Source organism: Gossypium hirsutum, chromosome A06, assembly GCF_007990345.1.
Source record: "Gossypium hirsutum isolate 1008001.06 chromosome A06, Gossypium_hirsutum_v2.1, whole genome shotgun sequence".
In the NCBI taxonomy this organism is placed as follows: Eukaryota; Viridiplantae; Streptophyta; class Magnoliopsida; order Malvales; family Malvaceae; genus Gossypium; species Gossypium hirsutum.
In genome coordinates this window covers 114,217,641-114,237,637 of record NC_053429.1, presented here as the reverse complement: position 1 = coordinate 114,237,637, position 19,997 = coordinate 114,217,641, and the positions used below count along the sequence as shown (strand labels likewise).

The following is a 19,997-nucleotide window of genomic DNA, read 5'->3' as shown; positions in this document are numbered from 1 at the left end:
TTTAGTAGTTTCACATAGATGAATCGTATAAAAAATGAGAAGATATTCATTTGAATGTCTTTGCCGTACGACTCATAAAGAGGTTTGTATAAGTACTCACTGTCCTCACACCCGTTATTATTGCTCCATTGGTTTGTCGTGGCTCTGTTCAACCAACTAATTATGTAGTTCCATTCATCATCTCAAGAAGTCCTTTCATCATTAAACCACCTATAATCAAAATTTTTCATAATTAAATCTTCTAGTCAACAAGGTAAACAATAACAAAAAATTGAGAAAATAAAATTAATGAATATAAAAATTAGTACACTATCTAGCTCGCTCACCTTTTGACTAAAATTATTTCAAGTAATTGATTCAATAACAATTATCACCATCGCAATCCCCGACAACGACGCAAACAACTTGACCGCCTCTAGATGTACTAACGTCCATAGTGTCAATACAACTAAAAAATATATGGAATTGAGGCAACGTCCACAAGTATACGTGTTAGGTTGTAATATAGTTACAACGAAGTAGGTGAGTACTCCGAGGATCATACGTAAAGGATTGTAGTTTGGGGAAAACTATTATCAAGCCAACTACTGGAATAATTTCTAATCTACTTGACTCACGAATTAGTAGTGTTAATATTGAAGCAAGATGATTAAAACTAAATAAATTGAAATAAACCTAAATCTACTTCTAAGTTCATGTATCGACTTCTCCTATCCTTTGTTTCGACTATGTGAGTTCTTTTAGCCTACATCCAATTGTTTTACCTAAAGAAATATTGAAATATGGCTTTATTCAACCAGCTAGTCATCAACCTAGTTGCGCCTCTCGGCATCCAACTAATCTAATGAGTCGGCAAGAACTACTTATCTCTCAAACTCATAGTCTAGACCGGATTAGGGTAAGGTTTTCACAAATAGGCAATATCGATTTCGAGTTCATTTCCACCTATATGACTTTTTAGGGTCGTCAAGCCTAGGGTTTTAGGTTCTTTCTTTCCTAACCAACTGATTCGCTATAAAAATCTATCTTTCAATCAATTAATTAGGTTAAAACAATTGAAACATCTGAAATATGTATAAAGTATAAATTTATTCTAATCTTTACATAAACATTCAACTAACAATGTTAAAAAAAGAGATATAAAGAATAGAAAAGAAAATAGGGGCTCATGTATTTCTTGATGGTAGCGTGGCTCCGGAACAATCTCCACTTGTGAAAGCCTCACTTTGGAATAAGATCTTCTGATTACAAGAACATAAAATTCCCAAAGTGAAAACTAAGAACAAATTTTTGTCTCCTGAAAATTGTGTGTTTAAACTGATTACAATGGCCTTTATATAGTCTAAACTCGGAATGTTAAAGTGCCTAAATTATCCATAAAGTCTTTAGAGTTTGACTAGGACAAATACTCATAATTTCCCTAAAAAATGCAATTATCTAGTGTAGTAAGTTTTTGGACTATGCAGGGATAGTGTTGCAACACAGGCCTGCAGTGTTGCAACATCAAATCTGATGTCACAATATCAAAGGGGCATGTCTCAACACCAAAGGAAATTTCACTCCAGAGATTTGTTTTTGCTTTTGTCTTTAATGTTACGACATTAGTATCTTGGTGTCACAACATAGGCATCAGTTTTGGCTAGAATATGTATCTTTAACTCCCAATTTGTCCTACAAGACCATGTAACCTTATTTAGATATATAAAATGTAATCAAAATAACAAAAAAGCATAAATTACTACTTTAAGCATGAAAACCTAAATATATACTAAGATGCTTTGATTTAACTATTAAACAAGCTAAAGTTATGTGTAAAAAGGATGTAAATAATAGTGTAATTCTGGGTACATCATTCATCACAAAGATAAATGACCCGTGGCCATGCTTACTTTTCATCTATCTTGTAATGCCAATAAATGGATATCATTTACCCATTTCTTGGGCTATGAATTTCACTATTGTGAATGGTGCTACATATTGTAAAAGTCATATATCTAACACACTAGCTTTCAGTTCTTTATCTATTTGAACTCAAGTTTTTACTTACATCAAAGCATACGAGTTACACATAAATAGTCCACAATCTATTCAAGATTAAGGTATGTTATACTATGAACGTCACAAGTGAATAAATCCATAAATGAATTCAGGATCTATTCTACTTGGGTCATATCTGATCTATTGTCAGTACAATCAGTCACATCTATGTCTCTATCTTTTGGCAATCATTCGCTCCAATGCTCAAGACAAAGCATCTCCCCAATTGGACTTAATAAACGACAAATTAGTCTTTCAATCGACTTGCTCATTTCCAATTAAACTAAGGACATGATTAAGTTCATCTACAACTACAAAATGTCTCTCTGTATTACGATCCCACCATGTAATACCGCTTAGTATTAGTTAAACATTAGATAACCAGTGAACTAATAATTGTTTTCATTTTTCTTTACGTGTAAAACCCATTGATGACAATATACAAAAGAGTATTAATGTAATTCATGGATAATTTTATTAAACCAATTTGTTCGAAAAAAATGCAAGTACACAAATGGATATACTACACTTAGGGCACCAAATCCAACATCATTATCATCCCTAGGTTTGATAATACTCCTAGTATGTTGATGCTTGTGTGTGGAGTGGACAATTTCTTCTTAACGGTTCAATGGATTTTGATTTGGATCTTCCGTAGCTGGCCTTAACTCCTTAACGAGTTTTATGTTTCTCTCATATCTTATGTTAGCTTGTCTTTTTCCATATGCACTTGAATAAAATTTAGTTTCTCCTCATATCTGTTTTGCTTGAAAGATATTTTCTCTTCTCATATCTCCTTATATCTTCCTCATATCTTAGATCTTGATTGAGGATTTTGAGAACCCTAATCAGTTGGGGAATCATTAGCATGGGTTTGAAGATGGTAACTATAATACCATGAGGGATATTGATAATACTATTAATAGAGGTTATATTAGGAATGGTTATTTTGAGCCTATTAATAGGGGTTGTATGATCTTTGTTGATAAGGGTTTCGGTGTGCATGCAGACACTCTTGTGCTGGGTTTGCTTGGGTTGGTGAAGGTACATCTCTTGGGAGGTTTTGTTGATCGTCGTACAATGGTACCTGGGTTATCCTTTATTATCCATGCTTATCACACCAAATTGTTAACCAATAAGATTAGGAAAGAGGAACAAAAGGTGGTTATGATGGTTCACCCTTGGTAAGGGCGGGGAGCCACTAGATGATGAGTCTGATAAGGTAGTTTTAAGAGATAGGCTTTGGTAAAAGGAGAATGAGGAGGAATGAAAGGTGATCTCTATGTCTTGGTCTCTTTCTCAAATGTTGTGGTGAGTTTATATATGGGAGACTGATAAACCGTAATTTATACATATTTTTACCCCATGTTTAACGCATTTTATGGATGATTTTCCATTAGAATTGGTGAATTCGATGCTCCTAATGCTTTAATTTCATGTTTTACACTTAGGAGAGCATAGGAGAGCGAAAGGAACGAGAAACGGGCCAAAAACAAAGAAAATGGGCCAAAGTACAAAATCAACAGGGCCTGGACCTCCTCACACGGGCAGACCACACGATCGTGTCAATTTGGCAGGCTCGAGCACGGCCTGAAGTAATCACACACAGACGTGTCCCTGTCGAGCCCAAGTTGAGTCCAATTTGGAAAAGGCTAAATTTTGAGGGCTTTTAGGCATTCCAAAGCTTATAAATACACCCTAGAGAAGGAAGAAAAGGGAGGACAGAGTAAGGGGTAAGGAATTACTCCAAGAAAGCCAATTGATTCATCTCAGAAGCCGGATTCATCATCAAGACTGAAGATCTCTCCTCAATTCCCCTTCAGGAGTTTTGGGTTTTCTTTATGTTTTGTATTCTTTATTATTCTGAGATGTTTTCTTATTTAGTTATGAACTAAAACCCCTAAATACCTAAGGGGAATAAAACCTAAGATGAATCTTATTATTTCCTGAATTGTATGATAAATATTTGACTTGTTCTTAATTATGTGTTCTTAATTCTTGTTTTAATATCCCAGGATACCGATTCAAGATAAGCTCTTATTCAGAAGATGAATAGACCCTGTTTAAGAGTACATTTGTCATAAGTAAGCGGAGTTGATTGCGGGCCTAGACATAGGGTGACAAGATTTTACCAGATTAGGGTGAAACCTAATAAGGGGATCCATAGATCGAGTTAATGCAACCCTAGAGTGTTAATTAAAGAAAAGTCTCAGTTATTCAATCTAGGGATTAGTCGTTATTAGTCTTGAATAGGAATAATAACATAACTTAGGGATCTCTACGGAACATGTTAAATGAATAAATCGTCCGATTCGGAGCCAGAATAACAAGTACAGTCTAGGTCGATTTTTCCTTCGGTATTGTCTTCATTCAATCGATTTTTCCAAAAGCAATTCCCCAATTCCATTCTCTATGCGTTCTTAGTTTAGATAATTAGTTAGTTAAAACAAAAACCTCTTTATTCTTAGGCTAGATAATAAAAAGACAGACATTACTAGTACTTTTAGTTCCTTTGGGTTCGACAATCCGGTCTTGCTAAAACTATACTACTGTTCGATAGGTACACTTGCCTACATCGCGATAATAGTTATTCCAAGAACGAGTAATTATAAATATTTAAAACCTATCACGAAAACTCCGATCAGAGACAAAGATGACGATGTCTAGAGCTCTCTGATAGTAGGGTTATATGTAATGCCCTAAATTCAAGGTTATCGGAACAATGGTTTCGTAACCATAGATCCGATTTAAAGAGAAATTTATTTCAATATTTTTGCTTAAAAATTGATATGATAGGAAAACCGTATGAAAATATTGATAGAAAAATTTTACCAATTTAGTGATTAGATAGAAAAAGAAATTATTGAAGAAATTGGGTAAAAACAAGGTATCGAGACCTCTATCTCGTAAAAACGAGTCAAAAATAATTTTATAAATATTTATGAAATGTTATTAATGTGGTATTAAAATTTTGTTAGGAAATTTTAATGTTTGGGTAGTCAATTAAATGAAAAGGACTAAATTGTAATAGGTGTAAAAGTTGCTAGAGTGATTAAATGGCTTAAGAGACTAATGAGAAAGGATTTAAAAGGGAATTAGACCCAAAAGTTATTTGGGCTGGATGGAACGGGTATGAAATCAGGAGAAAAATTGATAAATTAAGGGTAAAATTGGAATATTACAAAATTAACTAAATAAAGCTAGGACTAAATAGAAAATATCTAGATTTCTCTTCATTTCTCTTCAATTCCAGCAGCTAAAAACGCCATAGGAGGGTTCTCTAAGCTAATATTTCATAATTTTTGCACCAAGTGAGTTAATCCTTGCCTTTTTCTTGTAATTTTTGTGTTTCTAAGACTTTTACAACTAGGTCCTACTATTAAATTCATTAGTTTTTGATTTCATGAATGAAATTGAAAGTCACCATGGTTGAGTGCTGTAAGTTTATGATGAAATAGAATTAAATTAAAGCTTTAATTTGCTTATGAGATGATTTTATTAGGTAATTTCAATAGAAATTGATTTTTAGGACCTAATTGTGAAAATGCTTGGAATTAAAGTCTATTGCTGAAATTCTGATTCCTAAAGGTTGTAAACTAGTTTAAGGTGATAGAATAAAATGTTAATTGAGAAAAATCAGCTCAATTGAGAGGCTAATTGAGTAGGGGCGAAATTATCATTTATTAAAAGCTTAGAGGAAAAATGGTAATAAACAGCTTGCACAAAAACAGTTTGGACAGCAGCAGTAGACTAACTTTGAAAAATCACCATAAATTGTAGAAATCGAATTAGAAGATGAAAAAAATATGGAATTAAATATTATTGAGTCTAGTTTCTCATAGAAGAAATAGTGTAAGCAATGTATTTGTAAATTGTGAGATATAATGAATTTTGTGAGACAAGGTCAGAATGAATTCGGGTTCCCCTGTTCTGAATTTAAAAAATCATAAAAAATTTAAGAAAAACAATTATGGGCTTAAATTTATATTTCTAGAATCCTTAATGAGTCTATTTTTAATAGAAATAAACTAGAACATTATTTTAATTCTGTATCAAGAGATAATTAATTTTTAGTGAAGAAGGGTTAGAACTGTCGACAGCAGAATAGGGGTGACTTTAAAGAATAAAATGTACTTATTGGCTAAACCAAAAATTCTGAAACTTTTATGGTAAAAATATATATGAGTCTAGCTTCAGGTAAAATTAACGGATCTTAATTTGGAGTTCCTTAGCTCAAGTTATAAATAATTTAGTGACTATGACTCAAGTAGACAGCTTTGAATGAACTATAAATAATAGTTGAATTATAGAGAATGTTGCATATGAACATGAAATGTATTAAATTGATAATTAAATTTATTTATTTAGATCCGGAAGATTCAAATATGAAGCTAGATCGAGGAAAGGAAAAAGTTCGGGATTAGTAGATTTTTACTGTTTACAAACAAGTATCAAGGTAAGTTCGTGTAACTTGAATTATATTCTTAAATGCTTGAAATGTATGTTTTTGATATGAATATGATTTCAAGTTCATTATATGAAAATTTATGAAACATTGATATATTTGATAAAAGGGGAAGAAATCCCGGTTGAATGAAAGAAAAATTCGATAGATCTTTGAAAAGGAATTAACGGTAAAAAGGATCTAGCCCGGACGGGTGATCCTAACCTGATATAGCCCTCCCGAAGAATATGTGTAAAATGGATTTAGCCCGGATGGGTAATCTGAATTAGGGTCTGAATTTAGCCTGGACTGGTAATTCAGATCTAAGCTCATTAGAGTAATTGTCGTTGCAGGGGATTTAGCCTGGACTGGTAATCCCGACAATACTCTATGAGTTTATATTGCAGGGATTTAGCCTGGACTGGTAATCCCGCTGCAATGTTGAGGTTCGCGGGAGTGTGCTCTCTGAAATGGATATGTGCGCACATGAATATGAATTGACGGACCCGAAATTGTACAATAAATGTGTACCTCTGAAAATCCATTGAAATTCCGATAAAATCAACGGGATAAATATGGAAAAATAGCAAGGAAATGGAAATCATGGTATTGACGAGCTCATCAATCATGGTATATATATTATTGATACATGGAAATTATTGTACTAACTTGAATGTTGAGTTTGTGCATGTTAGGGTAATAATGCACTGAATGGATATATGAATGTTTATTATACTGTATTGAAAATATTAGGTAAGTATAATTCTTGTTACATGAGCTTACTAAGCACAAAGTGCTTACCTCGTTCCCTTTTTCCCTGTTTTGTAGTGTTAAGAGCTCGGAGGTCGGATTTGGTCGGAGACACATCACACTATCAACCTCAGGCTTCGGTATATAAAGAAACTTCATTTTGGAAATCAATGGCATGTATAAGCTAATAAAGTAAATGATTCTGTGAAATTAATGTAGAGTTAGCCATTGGTATGGTTAACAAACCTGGTTTTGGGTATGTGATGACGTTATTTTATAAATATGCATGAATTTATCTTGAAAATATGTTGAATTGAATTGGTTGATTTGAATTGGTCTCGATATAATATTGCAGGGAAGGTTAGATATCTGTGAAGGGATTATATTGAATTTTCCTAAATAATAATAATAATAATAAATTCGTAAACTCTGGTAATACCTCGTATCCTATTCCGGCAATGAATACGGGTAGGGGGTATTACATTTGTTGGTATCAAAGCTACGGTTTAGTCGGTTCTAAGATCGATGTAGCAAATACGGGATTAGCTATACATGCCATTTAAATTATTATTGATAGTGTAATATCTCCTGACCATTTAAAATGTGTTTTTCTTATAGTAATGTCATCCGATCGAGCTCAATCTGAGGAAGCTGGGAGTCATGCTCCGGCTTCAGTACAAAGAGAAGAAACTAGCAGTATAAGGCTCGTAAGGGAGGGTCGAGGGGAGGAGGCAAAAACAGTCTTCTTTCAAATGATGAATGAATGATTTAATCAATACTTAAGAACTAACCCTGTAGTGCAGCAAATTCAAGCTCCCCCTCCTGCTCCTCCACCGGTTCTCGAGATCCCACATGGTACAGGTACTGAATCTGTCAGAAAAGGGAAAGCTCCAGTAGATAAAATTCGAAAATATGGGGCCGAAGAATTTCGAGCAGCAGTTGATGATGATTTCGAAACGGGCTGAATTCTGGTTAGAAACACTACTCGGTTCTGAAGGAATTATCTGTACACCAGAATGAATGCGTCTCATGCTAAAGACACAATTCCATGTGGATACTCATGTCAAAAAAAATATATCAGCCAAAGGTTTCTCGATCAGAAAAGAAAAGAATTTGTTGAGTTGAAATAGGGTAACAGATCAGTATCTGAATATGAAAGAGAATTTGTTTGATTGAGTAAATATGCTCGAGAATGGGTACAATCAGAAGCTAAAATGTGCAAACGATTCGAAGAAGGGTTAAGTGAATACATTAAACTACTGATCGGAATTCTTGAAATTCGAGAGTTTGCTACATTGGCAGAGAGAGCTTATAAAGTAGAAGAATTGAGCAAAGAAAAGAAACAGGTTGAGAGGGAAGCTCAAATTTTTAGTAAAAGACCGATGGGAAAATCCCAGTATTCTGCTTCAAAGAAATTGAAGAAGTATCAGGATCGTTCTACTTCAGCCATTGGGTATTCGGGCAAAGAGCGAGGTTCTCAACGCACTAATCCAAGGCCTTCTACTCCATCAGTGACCAGTGTTGGCAGTGTTGGCACTCCTAAACCGAGATGCCAGTACCGTAATAAAGCTTATTTTGGTGAATGTCGATTAAAGAGCGGGGCTTGTTATCAATGTGGTTCTTTTGACCATTTCCTCAGAGATTGTCCAGAAAGGGGTGAAAAAGAAGCTGAACAGATATCGAAGCTGAGTAATCCAGTTTCAAGAGGTAGACCACCCACCTCGACCATCCAGTAATGTCAGTGGTAGTCGAGGAGCTACAAAAGATACTGCAGGTAGGCCTGAGGCACGAGCACCTGCTAGGACATATGCCATTCGTGCCAGAGAAGATGCCTCAGCACCCGATGTTATTACTGGTACATTTTCTTTACTTGATACTGATATTACTGCATTGATTGATCCTGGTTCTACGCATTCATATATATGTGTTAAACTTGCAATTATTAAAAATTTATCTGTTGAACTTACTGAATTTGTGGTTAAAGTCTCGAACCCCCTGGACCAGTCTGTGTTGGTGGATAAAATTTGTAAAAATTGTCCAATAATGGTAAGAGGTTATTGTTTCTCGGCTGATTTGATGTTACTACATTCATTTGATGAATTTGACGTGATATTGGGCATGGATTGGTTAACCCAGCATGATGCGGTAATAAATTGTAGACAAAAATATATTGTGCTAAAATGTCAGAATGGTGAGTTGCTCTAGGTTAAATCTGATCAGATAGAGGGGTTATCTGATATGATTTCGGTAATGGCAGCACAGAGGTATGTCAAAAAAAGGTATGATGCTTACTTGGCTTATGTACTTAACACCAAAGTATCTGAGTCAAAAATACAGGCAGTTCCAGTGGTATGTGAATTTTCCGATGTGTTTCCAGAGGAATTACCAGGATTGCCACCAGAAAGAGAAGTGGAATTTTCTATAGATTTGATTCCGGGAACTACTCCGATCTCCATAACTCTATATCGTATGGTTCCTACAGAATTAAAGGAGTTAAAGACATAGTTGCAAGAACTTGTTGACAGGGGTTTTGTCCGACCGAGTCATTCACCTTGGGGTGCTCCGGTTCTGTTTGTGAAAAAGAAAGATGGGTCTTTGAGATTGCGTATCGACTACCGGCAGCTTAATAAAGTAACCATAAAGAATAAGTACCCGTTACCCCGGATTGATGATTTATTTGATCAGCTGAAAGGTGCTACTGTGTTTTCAAAGATTGATCTTCGATTAGGTTATTATCAGTTACGGGTAAAGGAGTCAGATGTGCCAAAAACAGCCTTTAGAACCAGGTACGGCCATTATGAGTTTCTACTTATGCCGTTTGGGCTAACTAATGCACCTGCAGTATTCATGGATTTGATGAACCGGATATTCAGACCGTACTTAGACAGATTTGTAGTAGTATTCATTGATGATATTTTGGTTTATTCTCGGGATGAAGAAGAACATGCAGAACATTTGAAAATTGTGCTGCAAATTCTACGAGAGAATCAGTTATATGCTAAATTCAGTAAATAAGAATTTTGCTCCGAGAAGTGGGTTTTCTTGGACACATTGTATCTGCCGAAGGCATCAGGGTAGATCCAAGTAAAATATCAGCTATTGTCAATTGGAATCCACCGAAGAATGTATCTGAAGTTAGAAGTTTCTTGGGTTTAGCTGGTTATTATCGGAGATTTGTACAGGGATTCTCTATGATAGCTTCTCCAATAACTCGATTATTCCAGAAAGATGTAAAGTTCGAGTGGACTGATGAATGTCAACAAAGTTTCAACCGATTGAAAGACCTATTAACAAAAGCACCTGTATTAGTGCACCTGAACCGGGTAAGGAATTTGTTATTTATAGTGATGCCTCATTAAATGGTTTAGGTTGTGTTTTGATGCAAGAAGGTAAGGTAATAGCTTATGCTTCAAGACAACTTAAACCACATGAAAGAAATTACCCAGTACATGATCTTGAATTAGCTGCTATTGTATTTGCATTGAAGATATGGCGGCATTACTTGTACGGTGAGAAATGTCATATTTATACTAATCATAAAAGCTTGAAATATTTGATGACACAGAAAGATTTGAATTTGAGACAGCGCAGGTGGCTTGAACTGATAAAGGACTATGATTTGATTATTGATTACCATCCGGATAAAGCTAATGTTGTAGCTGATGCTTTGAGCCGGAAATCTCTGTTTGCTTTACAAGCTATGAATACCCGGTTAACATTGACTGATGATGGTTCAATCCTAGCAGAATTAAGAGCTAAACCGACATTTTTACAGCAAATATGTGAAGCTCAGAAGAATGATGAGAAGTTACAAGTTAAACGGGAACAGTGTGAGTCAGGTAATGATTCTGAATTTTAGATTGGTTCTGATGGTTGTTTATTATTTAGAGGTAGGGTATGTGTAGATATGCTCCGATGTTGTATACTAGAGTTTGAAGGTAATTGGGAGAGGTATCTACCTTTGATTGAATTTGCTTACAATAACAGTTATCAGTCTAGTATTAAAATGGCTCCCTATAAAGCTTTGTATGGTAGAAAATGTAGAACACCGTTATATTGGACAGAGCTTAGTGAAAGGAAGATACATGGGGTTGATTTGATCCTGGAAACAGAAGAAAAAGTAAAGGTTATTCGGGATAGCCTAAAAGCAGCTTCCGATCGTCAAAAATCATATGCCAACCTTAAACGAAAAGAGATTGAATTTCAAGTCGGTGACAAGGTATTTCTAAAAGTGTCTCCTTGGAAGAAAGTCCTCCGATTTGGTCAAAAGGGTAAACTGAGTCTAAGATTTATCGGGCCTTATGAAATCATAGAAAGAATTGGACCGGTCGCGTATCGATTGGCATTACCACCGAACCTTGATAGAATCCATAATGTTTTTCATGTATCTATGTTACGACGATATCGATCAGATCCTTCACATGTTATTTCTCCGATAGAAGTAGAGATTCAACCGGATATGACTTACAGTGAAGAACCGGTCAAGATATTGGCACAGGAGACAAAAGAGCTTAGAAATAAAAAGATAAATTTGGTGAAAGTATTGTGGCAAAAGCACGGGATTGAGGAAGCGACATGGGAACCGGAGGAGGCAATGAGGAAACAATACCCAAACCTCTTTACTGGTAAGATTTTTGAGGACGAAAATCCTTAAAAGGGGGAGAGTTGTAATGGCCTAAATTCAAGGTTATCGGAACAATGGTTTCGTAACCATAGATCTGATTTAAAGAAAATTTATTTCAATATTTTTGCTTAAAATTTGACATGATAGGAAAATCGTATGAAAATATTGATAGAAAAATTTTACCAATTTAGTGATTAGATAAAAAAAGAAATTATTGAAGAAATTGGGTAAAAACAAGGTATCGAGACCTCTATCTCGTAAAACCGAGTCAAAAATAATTTTATAAATATTTATGAAATGTTATTAATGTGGTATTGAAATTTCGTTTTAATGTTTGGGTAGTCAATTAAATGAAAAGGACTAAATTGTAATAGGTGTAAAAGTTGCTAGAGTGATTAAATAGCTTAAGAGTCTAATGAGAGAGGATTTAAAAGGAATTAGACCCAAAGGTTATTTGGGCTGGACGGAAAGGGTATGAAATCAGGAGAAAAATTGATAAATTAAGGGTAAAATTGGAATATTGCAAAATTAACTAAATAAAACTAGGACTAAATAGAAAATATCTAGATTTCTCTTCATTTCTCTTCAATTCCAGCAGCTAAAAATGCCATAGGAGGGTTATCTAAGCTGATATTTCATAATTTTTGCACCAAGTGAGTTAATCCTTGCCTTTTTCTTGTAATTTTTGTGTTTCTAAGACTTTTACAACTAGGTCCTACTATTAAATTCATTAGTTTTTGATTTCATGGATGAAATTGAAAGTCACCATGGTTGAGTGCTGTAAGTTTATGATGAAATAGAATTAAATTAAAGCTTTAATTTGTTTATGAGATGATTTTATTAGGTAATTTCAATAGAAATTGATTTTTAGGACCTAATTGTGAAAATGCTTGGAATTAAAGTCTATTGCTGAAATTCTAATTCCTAAAGGTTGTAAACTAGTTTAAGGTGATAGAATAAAATGTTAATTGAGAAAAATCAGCTCAATTGAGAGGCTAATTGAGTAGGGACGAAATTATCATTTATTAAAAGCTTAGGGGAAAAATGGTAATAAACAGCTTGCACAAAAACAGTTTGGACGGCAGCAGTAGACTAACTTTGAAAAATCACCATAAATTTTAGAAATTGAATTAAAAGATGAAAAAAATATGGAATTAAAGCTTATTGAGTCTAGTTTCTCATAGAAGAAAAAGTGTAGCAATGGATTTGTAAATTGTGAGATATAATGAATTTTGTGAGACAAGGTCAGAATGAATTCGGGTTCCCCTGTTTTGACTTTGAAAAATCATAAAAAATTGAAGAAAAACAATTATGGGCTTAACTTTATATGTATAGAATCCTTAATGAGTCTATTTTTAAGAAAAACAAACGAGAACATTATTTGAATTCTGTATGAAGAGATAATTAATTTTTAGTGAAGAAGGGTCAGAACTGTCGACAGCAGAACAGGGGTGACTTTAGAGAATAAACTGTACTTATTGGCTAAACCAAAAATTGTGAAAATTTTATGGTAAAAATATATATGAGTCTAGTTTCAGGGAAAATTAACTGATTTTAATTTGGAGTTCCGTAGCTCAAGTTATAAATAATTTAGTGACTATGACTCAAGTAGACAGCTTTGAATGAACTATAAATAATAGTTGAATTATAGAGAATGTTGCATATGAACATGAAATGTATTAAATTGATAATTAAATTTATTTATTTAGATCCGGAAGATTCAAATACGAAGCTATATCAAGGAAAGGAAAAAGTTCGGGATTAGTAGATTTTTACTATTTACAAACAAGTATCAAGGTAAGTTCGTGTAACTTGAATTATATTCTTAAATGCTTGAAATGTATGTTTTTGATATGAATATGATTTGAATGTTCATTATATGAAAATTTATGAAACATTGATATATTTGATAAAAGGGGAAGAAATCCCAGTTGAATGAAAGGAAAATTCAATAGATCTCTGAAAAGGAATTAACGGTAAAAAGGATTTAGCCTGGACGGGTGATCCTAACCTGATATAGCCCTCCCGAAGAATATGTGTAAAATGGATTTAGCCCGGACGGGTAATCCGAATTAGGGTCTGAATTCAGCCTGGACTGGTAATTCAGATCTAAGCTCATTAGAGTAATTGTCGTTGCAGGGGATTTAGCCTGGACTGGTAATCCCGACAATACTTTATGAGTTTATATTGTAGGGGATTTAGCCTGGACTAGTAATCCCGCTGCAAGGTTGAGGTTCGCGGGAGTGTGCTCTCTAAAATGGATATGTGCGCACATGAATATGAATTGACAGACCCGAAATTGTACAATAAATGTGTACCTCTGAAAATCCATCGAAATCCCGATAAAGTCAACTGGATAAATATGGAAAAATAGCAAGGAAATGGAAATCATGGTATTGACGAGCTCATCAATCATGGTATATATATTATTGATACATGGAAATTATTGTACTAACTTGAATGTTGAGTTTGTGCATGTTAGGGTAATAATGCATTGAATGGATATATGAATGTTTATTATATTGTATTGAAAATATTAGGTAAGTATAATTCTTGTTACATGAGCTTACTAAGCACAAAGTGCTTACCCCGTTCCCTTGTTCCCTGTTTTGTAGTGTTAAGAGCTTGGAGGTCGGATTTGGTCGGAGACACATCACACTATCAACCTCAGGACTTCGGTATATAAAGAAACTTTATTTTGGAAATCAATGGCATGTATGAGCTAATAAAGTAAATGATTCTGTGAAATGAATATAGAGTTAGCCATTGGTATGGTTAACAAACCTGGTTTTGGGTATGTGATGACGTTATTTTATAAATATGTATGAATTTATCTTGAAAATATGTTGAATTGGATTGGTTGATTTGGATTGGTCTCGATATAATATTGCAGGGAAGGTTAGATATCTATAAAGGGATTATATTGAATTTTCCTAAATAATAATAATAATAATAAATTCGTAAACTCTGGTAATACCTCGTACCCTATTCCGACAATGAATACGGGTAGGGGGTATTACATTATACATTGTTCTTTTGCAGTGGCGGTGATGTAATATCTTAGGATAGTTGCATAATCAATAAGCCGGAGATTCTACGTGCATCAAGTGAAGATGGACTCATTGAAAGTTCACCAACATACATGGTTCAAGGTTCGCTAGGCTTGCCTAATTAAAGGTTTTCCCGGTATGGACACATCGATCTTGTGGTTTGATTGTTGATAACACATAGGGGAACATGTGGAGGAGATATAACAATATGTATTTAATTATTTATCCATTCATGTATTTATGCTATTTAATTAAATTGATTATTGTGAATATTTTAGGGTGTGAAGCCAACTAGGATTGCTATAAAATTAAAATTAAGATATATTCAATTAAAATTAAGATATATTCTTTTAAAATTTTTAAGGCTTGCAAACAAATTACCCGTAAAATAGTGCTCGAAAAATGATTGAGATAGATTTCTTTTTAAAACGATTTTTATGTTTTTGAAAAAAAAAGTTTTAAATGGTTGACCTATTTTAATATTGCCACTCAAATGTTGAAATAATTTTTTGTCCTTTAAGAACAAAAATGTTTTAAAGTTCTAAATAGTTGTTCTTGTCAAACAATGATTGAAGTTTTTTTTCCATTAAAATCTAAAATTTATTTTTAAAATGTCTTGAAGTTATGAATGATTGACCCCTAACAGTCATTACAGGAAAATAGGGCTTTAGCGGCATTTTTAGCGGTGTTTTATCAACAAACGCCGCAAAAATTTTAAAATACAAAGCAATAGCGGCGTTCTAAGAAAAACGCCACTAAAAACAGAGCAACAGCGGAGTTTTAGTAAAAAACGCCGCTAAAAACAGAGCATTAGCGGCGCCTTCAGTAAAACGCCGCTAAAAACAAGAGCATTAGCGGCGCTTTTGGTAAAACGCCGCTAAAAACCAGAGCATTAGCGACGCTTTTGGTAAAACGCCGCTAAAAACCAGAGCATTAGCGGCGCTTTTGGTAAAACGCCGCTAAAAGTCATATAACCCCTAAACCTGAACAAAAATCATAAACACTAATCTTATAACCCCTAAAACAATAATTATTAAAATTTATGGTTATACAATATATTAAATATTCTCTTATATAATCGTAAAAAAGATATATAGTATTGAATTTAAAATATTAATTAAATTAATTATCATTATAGTTTAAGATATATGGTTTAGGGTTTAAGTAGGTTTATGGGTTAACTATATATGGATTAAGATATACGGTTTAGGAGTTAACTAGTATTTGAAGGTTTATGATGAATTATGGGTTTAGGGATTATGATTTAGGGTTTAAAGGTTAGGGTTGAAGTTTAATTACAATGGGACAATTATTAACTTCTTAAGAGATAATTTTCTTTCCAGATTCTTACATGGGATGCTATTAAGAAAGGGTGATTTTGAATGTGGAATTAGCATTTGTTGAACTATGTGGAATTAGCATTTGTTGAACTATGTATAATTTTCAAGCTTATATAACATAGAAATTAATATCTTACAGAGTGGACATTATAACTAGAGTACGTTCCAATAGAGAAATTGTTTTATTAAAGTTATGTAACTTTGTATAAATAATAATGCTATTGTGTATTTTTATCTTTTTTTTTGTTTAAATATATTTAGATTAAATAGAATGCCTCAAATAAAATATGTTAAAAATTAAGTTTAGGTTAAGGGTTTAAGGAAATGATACTATTAGCTAGAAATTAACTGAAGAACATTTAAGATTCATGCTATTTTGCATATACTCATATTATTTAATAGAAGAATATAAACATATATATATATGTGTGTGTGTGTTTTAATTTGTACTACACTAACATTGGCCACACAAATTCCCAATAATATGTATACGATTATGGTTTAAGGTTAGCAGTTTTTAAAGTACTTTATAGTTTGGGCTTTATGGTCTAGGAGTTATGGTTGGTTTAGGGGTTACCGAATGGTTTTGGGGTTTAAAGTTTGGGGTTAAGGGTTTTGTGTTTGTGGTCTAAGGTTTAGGGTTTAGAGTCTCAGGTTTAGGGTTTTAAATTTAGAATATAATTTTGGATTTTAATTTAGAAGATAAATGTATATAAGATAAATATATATAAATTATTATTTTAAAATATATATAAATATATATATGAAAAGTGGTTTAGTGTGCAATTGTGTACATGAACTGTAATTTGATGTAGATCTTGTAAAATATTTACGCGTTATTGATATAATAAATATATAGCATCATGTTTTTTTTAATTAATTTATATGCATACATAATATGTATTTTAAAATGTGTATTAAATCAAAATTAAAGTTTCAACTATAGTTAGGGTTTAGAGTGTAAGTTTATTGTTTGAGGTTTAAAGTTTAAGGTATATTATTGAATATTGAACCAATATTTAGAATTTTATGAGATTCTTGGAAATTTGTACTAAACCTAATATAAATATATGAAATATAGATATTGTACTACACTAACATTCATCACAGTAACATTATTTAGAAATAATTTAAAAGAAATTCTAAATATATAGTTTTAAATTTTGATCAATTTTATAAAATATTAAGGTATTAGTGGCGTTTATACATAAAACGCCGCTAAAGATCGGAAATAGCGGCGTTTTTCAAGAAAACGCCATAAAATTTCATTATACATTACAGTAAAACGGCGTCGTTTCCTCTGAATAGTAATGGCTTTAGCGGCGTTTCTATAATAAACGCCACAACTCGTATTAGAACGGCGTCGTTTTGTAGTGTAGATAAAAGAGGTATTAGTGGCGCTTTGCTGAAAACGCCGCAAAAGGTCTCATTACCGGCGCGTTGCTGAAAACGCCACAAAATTTCCATATTTGAAACGGCGTCGTTTTTTCTCTCCTGAGGTTTATGCCCTTTACCCGAAATCAGTTTCATTTTTTGCTAAGTAATTTTCCCCCATTTCGTCTCTTTCTTCCCTAAATCCCTAAAACACCTCTTTCTTTTTTCCCCAAATCATCCCCTAATTCCCCAAACCCGAAATCCCTAACATTTTCCCTAATCCCCTTTTTTTCCCTTATTCTGTTCCCCCATCCCCAAAATCCCTAACTATTTTCCCTTTCCTCTCGTCGACGGTCATATGCTTCATGGGTTTGAAATGGTTAGTTTTTGAGTCCCCTTCAGGTTAATGTGTAGTTACTGTATTACTTGCCTTTTTTTGTTTGAAATGGTTTGAAATGGGTTTGAATTATATTTGATTATTATGGGTGATGTTATGTCTGGTTCGGTTCGTCATATTGGGGTTCTCGATCAGTGGTTAGGACTGGTTTTTGGGATCATAGGAAGTTATTGGTTTTGGTTGTTATGGTTGTCTTTCTTGCTCCACTTTGCGTGTTAGATAGGATTGATTTATTGAGCATGACTTCGGCTGCTTCGGTAGCTCTTGCTATTGTTTTCGTTGTGGTTTGCTTTGCTGTTGCATTCATTAAGCTTATTAAAGGGAAGATAGAGGCTCCAAGAATGAGCCCAGATTTTGGATCGAAAATGGCAATTTTGGATTTACTAGTAGTTATCCCTATTATGACTAATGCATATGTTTGCCATTTCAATGTTCAACCTATATACAATGAGCTCGAAGGGCGATCTCCTCAAAAGATGAATCAGTTGGGGAGGATCACAACTGCTCTTTGTGTTGTGGTCTATGCCTGAACAACAATATCAAGGTATTTGCTATTCGGAAAGGGCACTAAAGGTGATGTTTTGACCAATTTTGATAGGAATCTGGGAATTCGTTTTAGCACTGCTTTGAATTATATTTGCTCTTCATTTGGTTATAGTTTTCCCTGTTATTCACTTTTCCCTACGGTAAACTGTGGATAACTTGGTGTTTGAGGGATCAGCTCCTCTCACGGAGAGTAAAAAAAGGTCTTTGGCATTAACAGTAATATTGTTAGTGCTTATATATATTGGATCTACTATGATCCCAAATATATGGACAGCTTTCAAATTTACTGGAGCGACAACAGCTTTTTCCTTAGGTTTTACGTTCCTTGCTCTAATTGCATTGAGTATAAGTCAGCAAGAAGAGAGCATGAGCTTGAGCAGAGTAGAGGAATTTTTGTCGTGGTTAATGTTAATACTGGCTGTGATAGTTAGCATTGCTGGGATAATCGGGAATATTTATACCAAATTGAAATGATAATATGTATACAATGTAACTTACTATCTTTTAATGGTATTGAGCTTGGTCCTATTTCTCTTGTTAATGTTATACCAAATTGTTGGCTGTTTTTTTTAATCATTTTATTTGTTTATTCCCACCTGTTATTAGCAAATATAATTAATATTATACCAATCATTAAATGTTGTTTATTTTTAGAACTCATTTGATTGTTTTGTCGACCAGAAACAGACTTCTGTTCTCCAAATGCAATGAGTAGGGAAGTCTCTCGACATTATTAGAGATCAATCCCAAGCATCTCTAAATAAACCCTCAAGAAAACATTTCCAATTCAATCAAGGTAAACATTGTCTTCCCTAACATTTATGTTTCTTTCAACATGTTTTTCCTTTTATGTTTTCAATGTTTAATTAACATTTAATTACATTCCTAAATTTTTAATGTTTTTCCTAACATTTAATTAACATTTTAATTACATTCCTAAATTTTTAAGCTTATTTCATCCACTCTTTTTTGTGTTTTGTCTCGATTTGGCTTCCTTCGTTAAGTTTCCTATAGAAGCTTACTTATCTTTTATTTTCAAGAAACAGATTTAGGTAATGGAAGATGTATGCCTGTGTGTTTGTGTCTCTATATATGTATGTATTTGGTACTAGATGAAAGCTTTACTCCAGTTTTGAAATATAGACCAAGTTTTGCATACATTGATCAATTTCTGGCTCTTTTCCTTTGAATACATGGTTCTCTTGATACTAAATACTCAGGTACTTTCTGCATATTATGTGATTCTTATTAGATAAGTTATATATCAACAGTTATGTTAGTTTCCATCAAGGCCTCTGTAAACATAAAGTTGGTATTCTGGTTAGGAGAAGTTAATGTTTATGAGTTTTGTGGAGTATGATTCTGCACATGTAAATTTGGTTTGTTTCAAGCTGTGCATTTTCATGTTTACATAATAATGGTGATTTCATTTTGG

At 33.5% G+C, this 19,997-nt stretch overlaps 1 pseudogene; it reads left to right on the top strand.

The window, feature by feature from the left end:
- The first annotated feature begins 2,934 nt into the window (after positions 1-2,934).
- On the top strand, positions 2,935-19,036 carry LOC107963175 (amino acid transporter AVT6E-like; annotated as a pseudogene).
- The last annotated feature ends 961 nt before the right edge of the window (positions 19,037-19,997 follow it).